Source organism: Amblyraja radiata, unplaced genomic scaffold (genome assembly GCF_010909765.2).
Source record: "Amblyraja radiata isolate CabotCenter1 unplaced genomic scaffold, sAmbRad1.1.pri scaffold_280_ctg1, whole genome shotgun sequence".
In the NCBI taxonomy this organism is placed as follows: domain Eukaryota; kingdom Metazoa; phylum Chordata; class Chondrichthyes; order Rajiformes; family Rajidae; genus Amblyraja; species Amblyraja radiata.
This window is the reverse complement of record NW_022630503.1, coordinates 22,303-29,736: the sequence shown is the minus strand read 5'-3', so window position 1 is coordinate 29,736 and position 7,434 is coordinate 22,303.

Here is a 7,434-nt window from a genome sequence, read left to right as displayed (position 1 = left end):
AGCACGTCCAGATCACAAAAGCATTTGGAGTCATAGATACATAAATACAGAGACAATAGGTACAGGAGTAAGCCATTCGGCCCTTCGAGCCAGCACCGCCATTCAATGTGATCATGGCTGATCATCCACAGTCAGTATCCCGTTCCTGCCTTCTCCCCATATCCTTTGGTTCTGCTAGCCTAAAGAGCTCTAACTCTCTATCTAACTCTCTTTTGAATGCATCCAGTGAATCGGCCTCCACTGCCTTCTGAGGCAGAGAATTCCACAAGTTCCCAACACTCTGTGTGAAAAGGTTTTTCCTCATCTCAGTTCTAAATGGCCTAACCCTTATTCTTAAACTGTGGCCCCTGGTTCTGGACTCCACCAACATTGGGAACTTTTTTTCTTGCATTGTCCAATCCCTTAATAGGTTTACATGTTTCTATAAGATCCCCTCTCAACCTTCCAAATCCCAGTGAATATAAGCCCAGTCACTCCATTGTTTCATCATGTGACTGTCCCGCCATCCCAGGAATTAACATGGTAAACCTACGCTGCACTCCCTCAATAGCAAGAATGTCGTTCCTCCTTTGCCCATCCAGTTTCGTTCACTAATCCGGGATCATACTGAACCGCAAGGATAAACACGGCTGTTCGGATAGAACTAGGTGAATCACTGCAGTGCATTTTGCACAGGGAATGGCACGGCGGCACAGTGGTTGAGTTGCTACCTTCCAGTGCCAGAGACACAGGTTCGATCCTGACTAGGGGAGCTGTCTGTATTGAGTTTGTACGTTCTCCCTGTGACCGCGTGGGTTTCGTACGGGTGCTTCCGTTTTCGTCTTACACTCCAAAGACTTGCAGGATTGTAGGTCAATTGGCTTCAATAAAATTGTAAATTGCCCCTAGTGTACGGGATGATCGCCGGATAACACGGACCCGGTGGGCCGAAGGGCCCGTTCCTACACTGTATCTCTAAAGTTCAAAGATGATGCAGAGTGCAGCAATATTGCAACAGTAATGGAGAGAATGAGTGTTTAGTCATACTGTAGTTAATCTGTGGGACTCATTGCCACAGAGGGTTGTGGAGGCCAAGTCAGTGGATATCTTTGAGGCAGAGATAGGCAAATTCTTGATTAGAATGGGTGTCAAGAGTTATGGGGAGAAGGCAGGAAAATGGGATTAGGAGGCAGAGATCAGACATAATTGAATGGTAGAGTGGATTCAATGGGCTGAATGGCCTAATTCTACTCCTATAAACTTGTGAACTTGTGAATTTGTTTATGGTGGTGGCAGGGGTGCCAGCCTGTCATGTGGATTGTTTAGCCTTGGATGTTGCTGTGATTTGCACGACATATCTGCATTATCATTAAACCCTCTACTCTGACCTCCCTAGCACTGTCCCCACATCAGCTTATCTTCTGCTGCTGAAACTATCTGCCATCTTGTTCCCTCTGACCAGAGCAATTGCAGTGTACACCCAGGCAGTGTTCTCCATTGTATAAAAGTGAGGGAACATAAAACTCCCTTGTCGTCTGCAAATCCAATTACAAAACACTTCTTTCTGCGTAATTCAATTGGAAATTGTATTTTTTTACAGATCCAAAATACGTAAACAATCATTTCTGAGCCATTTGGTGTCAATTGGAAAATTCAGCAGTGCGCGTCCTGCTGTGAATCACTGTTGTGATTCTCTCGTGATATTCCTCACTGCCATTCATTGAGAACGTTACAGGGAAACCTGGTTTACAATGCCCTATGGACAACCATGGCCGGCCACTCTCAAATGCAGCCTTCATTTCACAGCACTGACCCAGGAAGCAACCTAGTTAAGAAAAAAGATCAAAAGGTCGCAATCCCACTCCTCCTCCCTCCTTGTGTTAGATTACCTTACTCCTGGCATCCTCCTTGCCGTTCTGCAGAAAGCTCCTAAATCTTCCCTCATCTGTTGTGAACCCTTGGAGCCCACAACTTTGCAGGACCCTGACAGTTCTTTCAGGTTTGGCAGAGGTTCACTTGCACCTCCTCCAATCTCATCTGCTGTATCCGTTGCTCAAGGTGTGGACTCTTGTATATCGGCGAGACCAAATGTAGACTGGGACATTGTTTCGCTGAGCATCTTTGCTCAGTCTGCCTGGACCTACCTGGACCTACCTGATCTCCCGGTTGTCAAACACTTTAATTCCCAATAGACAATAGACAATAGGTGCAGGAGCCCTTCGAGCCAGCACCGCCATTCAATGTGATCATGGCTGATCATCCCCAATCAGTACCCCGTTCCTGCCTTCTCCCCATATCCCCTAACTCTGCTATTTTTAAGACCATTTTAAGACCTTCCCATTCCCACACTGGCCTTTCTGTCCTTGGCACCTCCATTGTCAGAGTGAGGCCAAACACAAATTGGAGGAACAGCACCTCATATTTCGCTTGGGCAGCAGTATTGTTATTGATTTCTCTAACTTCAAGTGACCCTTGCATTCCTGCTCTCCCGCCCCTCCCCCACCCAAGTTGTTGTCCCAGTTTCAATGTCGTCCTGGTGAGTTTCGTTGTCTGAAACCTTTTTTCACCTAACCCACAGCTAACAATGGCCTGTTTCCTTTATCTTCCTTACTTTTTTGCATACCTTTCATTCATTTGTTCTATATCTCTCTATGTCACTGCCTATATCTCTCGTTTCCAAAAGATAACATCTGATCCTGAATTAATTTCCAACTTTACAGCTGCTAAAACAATTCTGGGCCTATCCTTCCTGCAACTAATCCATCTCTCCGCATCTCATCAGGCACATATTAAGACTTTACATTATAAATCTTAAATAGACTTTTTTTTTAATTTTTAAATTTTTTAATAATTTTATTTATTAGAGGTAAGTACAATACAGTGGTACCTTTTTACAGGTACCCAAAATTATGTTAACATATTACATTCTCTGTACAACTTCCGTAAAGAGTGAAGGATAGGCTAGTGTGCGTGAGTGAAAGGCAGACAAAGAAAATAGTGAAGAAAATAAATAAGTGAGGAGGGAAAGCAGGAGGGACTTTATTCAATCGCCACAAGGAGATGATTTTTTATGTTCTAGATTGTCTTTCACCCATACCTGAAACTTTTAATTTTCACGATACTGTAGCACCGCATGACTCTTAAATAGACTTTAAAGCAACCTTTGAGGTGAAGATGAACGCTATCTTCCTGCACCCTGTTTCACTTTGTCTTTTCCAATGAAAGGTCATCCATGTCTTTAGGATTTCATTGCATCTTGATTGGTTTGCAATGTAACATCTGTGTGCTGTAAACGTGATCAAGCCCTTTGTCGAGAATGGCGGCACGGTGGCGCAGCGGTAGATTTGCTGCCTTACAACGCCAGAGACCCAGGTTCGATCCTGACTGATGAGTGTTGTCTGTACGGAGTTTGTACATTCCCCCTGTGACCAGCGTGGGTTTTTTTGGGGTTCTCCGGTTTCCTCTTACACGCCAAAGACCTTTGTAGGTTAATTGGCTTCGGTAAAATAGTAAATTGTCCCTTGTGTGTGTAGGATGGTGTTAGTGTGCAGGGATCGTTGACTCGGCACGGACTCAGAGGGCCGAAGGACTTGTTTCTGTGCTGCATCACCAAACTAAACACTGAGAAACTAAAAGAAGTACTGAATTTCCTCAGCATACTAAGCATGATAGCTGTGAAACAGGATGGTTAGCAATCAATTTCTGTGGCTGATTTATTGTTAGATTCCTCTTCTATTGGCAGTATGTAATGTTTGGCTTCAGTGTGATGGGTTCTGTTAACCCGCCCAAGCCAGTCAGCAATCAATATCGTTTGGGCTGAAGCAGGTGGCAAATTTAAGTGAGCTTATTTATTCAGTTTATCCTCAACCATGTTGTAAACAGTAATTCTTTATCTACTCTTCTAATGCACAGAACTCATTTAACTTCCTTCAATCCTCGCAAACTATATTGTGACTTTTACTGTTTCTTATCGCATATTGCGAAATATTTAGAGTCATACACCGTGCGAACGAAACAGGCCCTTTGGCCCAACTTGCCCAATGCTGACCAACAAGCCCCATCTACACTACTCCCATTGCCTGCATTTGGCCTATATCCCTCAAAACCTACCCCATCCATGTACCTGTCTAAATGTTTCTTCATTGTTGTGATAGTATCTGTCTCAACTACCTGCTCTTCCATACACCCACCACCCTTTGTGTAGAAAAGTTGCCCCTCAGGCTCCTATTAAATATTTCTGATGTGGGAAATATTTCATGTTTCTGATTTCATTTTAATAAACTTATTTAAGGTGCTAGTTAAAAAGAAAGTTTCCTTCTGTGACTATGAAAAGCTGGTTAAACACTGGTCGCAATATTATATTCTTTCCCACAAGTTATTGCTTGTTTAGTAAGAGATGTCAGTAAGGAAATGGTAGATCCAGCAACTACGGTCTGCGTTAACTGTGAAGTCAGCAGGAGGTTTCTCTTGCGGAAAACCCTTGGTCGACGAGCTATCATACACATTGTCAGACGAAGTAGTCTTCACCCAGAACTGTTGCAATAAATGTAATTCTTCCGCTGTTACTGCCTGCTTGGATCATTAGGATCACCATGAATGGCAAAGGTTAAACTTCTCCATTGTCCCAGTCCTTGCACACTGGCGACGCTTCATCTTTTATTACCAGTTTGTGATGAGCCAGCAGATATCAATGGGTCGGCAGTGGGGACATTTATAGCTGACATCAGCGTTCTTCAGTTGGAAAAAGGATTACAAAACTCGTCCACTGCTTGTCATCGCAGCTGAGAAAATACTTCGGAGAACATGGGTGAGGTGAATGTTTATTGTAGCTGCCAAAACCAAGATAAACAAAACATGACAGCATATTATTGTCAAGGCTCTGGCATGACCTGATGTATCTTGGGAAATAAATGAGTCTCACTGTTGATTTTGCATATGTGAAGCTTCACCAAACCAAAGTTCCTAACGGAAAATTAAAGTTCATTGTATTGTATTGTAACTTTTCTCTCATCTCCCTCCCAAAGGCACCCATCGATTTGGTTGACACTGAGAGCGCTAGATGTCAATTGGGCATAGGTAGGGTGGGCAGTCAAAATCTATTTTCCAGGATGGAGATGTCAAATACTGGAGGGCCTAGGTTTAAGGTGAAAGGGGCAACATTTATAGGAGATAGGCAGGTCAAGTTTATTTTTAGACAGAGGGTGGTTTGTGCTGCCATGTATGGTAATAGAGTTATAGAGAGTCATAGTCATATATTGTGAGAACAGTCTCTTCGGCCCATCTGGCCCACGCTGACCAACATTAGTGCCCACATTAATCCCACCTGCCTTTGTTTGGCCCATATGTCTCCAAACCTATCCTATCCATGTACCTGTCTAAATGTTTCTTAAAGGTTGCAATAGTACCTGCCTCAACTACCTCCTCCAGCAGCTTGTTCCATACACCTACCACCCTGCATGTAAAAAAAGTTACCCCTCAAGTTTCTGTGTCGTGTGGTTCTCGATTCCCCTACTCTTGGCAAAAGGCTCTGTGAATTTACCCGATCTATTCCTCTTGTGATTTGGCAGAGCTCTGTAAGATGACTATCATTACAATATTATATTCTTTCCCACCAGGTAGTACTAGTTTAGTAAGGAATATTGGTGAGAAAATAAACACAAAATGGTGGAGTAACTCAGGCAGCATCTCTGGAGAGAAGGAATGAGTGACGTTTCGGGTCGAGACTCTTCTTTAGACTGAGAGTCAGGGAAGAGGGATATAGAGATATGGAAGGGTAAGGGTGTGAAAATGACAGATCAAAGGGGACAATGCTCAAGAAAAATGTAGAATGGTTAGCTGAGGGTAATGTGACAATGATGCACACAACAATCAGTAAAATGTAATCAGGTGGACAGTGAAAATAGGAGGATGGGGAGGGATGAAGAGAGGGGAAAAGCAAGGGTTACTTGAAGATAGGGAAGTCAATATTCATAACGCTGGGTTGTAAGCGGCCCAAGTGAAGCGACGTAGGTGCTGTTCCTCCAATTGGTGTTGGGCCTCACTCTGACAGTGGAGGAGGCCCAGGACAGAAACGTCAGTATGGGAATGTGAGGGGGAGTTAAAGTATTTAGCAACCGGAAGATCATGTAGGCCTAGGCAGACGGTAGGCCTAGCAAATACACTCTGTGTTGGGTGGTGGTGCAGGCAGACATGATAGTGGCATTTAAGAGACTTTTGGATAAGCACAAAGTTATGCAAGAAGGGAGATATATGGGTTATGTGCAGAGAGACAATGGTCAGTCCTGGCGTCGCGTTTGGCACAGACATTGTGGGCTGAGTGGCCTGTTCCTATGCTAGACTGTTCTATGTTCAAATAACTATTAATGATCTCCCAAGTTTAAAACCTAAGCACCAGAAGAAGTCAGGGAAGAGGGAGACAGAGATATGGAAGGGTAAGGTGTGAAAACAGCAGATCAAAGGGGCCAATGAAGAAGAAGACACCTACATAGGTGGATCCGCTTGTGTTAAAAAAACAAATTATTTATATGCTCAGTATTCCTCCTACAATTGTATGAGTGTTGTTCTAGACATATTAACCCAACTGAATCAAATGGATGGAAAATTTCAAAAACATGAGTTATATGAGCTAATTGGTGTCAGATTTTCAGTATTATTCATGTATCTTCTTAAAATGGGAAGAATGATTTCAATATTTTGTTTCTGCTAGTTTCTTGTTCCCCACTGTTACTATTCAAAGCCCCTTTCAGACGCTCAGTTAATAAGCTGCTAACTAAACAAGTAAGTTGTTAATTGAGCTGAATCAGAGCTAAAAGTAAACTCGTTACAGTGCATGGTAAGAGAATGTTATGGCGTTATGTTAGGTGTTACGTTGGTTAGATGACTGTACTGACAAGAATTTTCGATGTCGGTTTTGGGAAGAAATTGTTGTTATTTTCACCCTTCAATTGATCTCAGTCATAGAGTCAAACAGCATGGAAACAGGCCCTTCGGCCCAATTCAACCATACCGTAAAGGCCAAGAAGATAACTGAAGAAAGATGAGAGGTTACAAGAAATGTAATCTGCTATGGAGGCAGAAGTTACAATATGAATATTAACTTCTCTAACTTCAAGTAACCCTTACTCTCTCCCTCTCTCTCCGTCCCTCCCTGAGCCTCGTTCTACGACGTTTCACTGTCCTCCTGATGGATTTTACTGTTTGTATGCCTCGTTGTCACCTTCCCCTCAGCTAACAATGAACCATTCTACAAATCCTTGACCAACATTTGCTTTGATCTGTCGTTTTCACACCGTACCATTCCATATCACTGGTCTCCCCCTCCCCTGACTCTCAGTCTGAAGTAGGGTCTCGACCCGAGACATCACCCATTCCTTCTCTCCAGAGATGCTGCCTATCCCACAAGGTTACTCCAGCACTTTGCATCTTTCTTCTGTGTAAATTAGCACCTGCAAATCC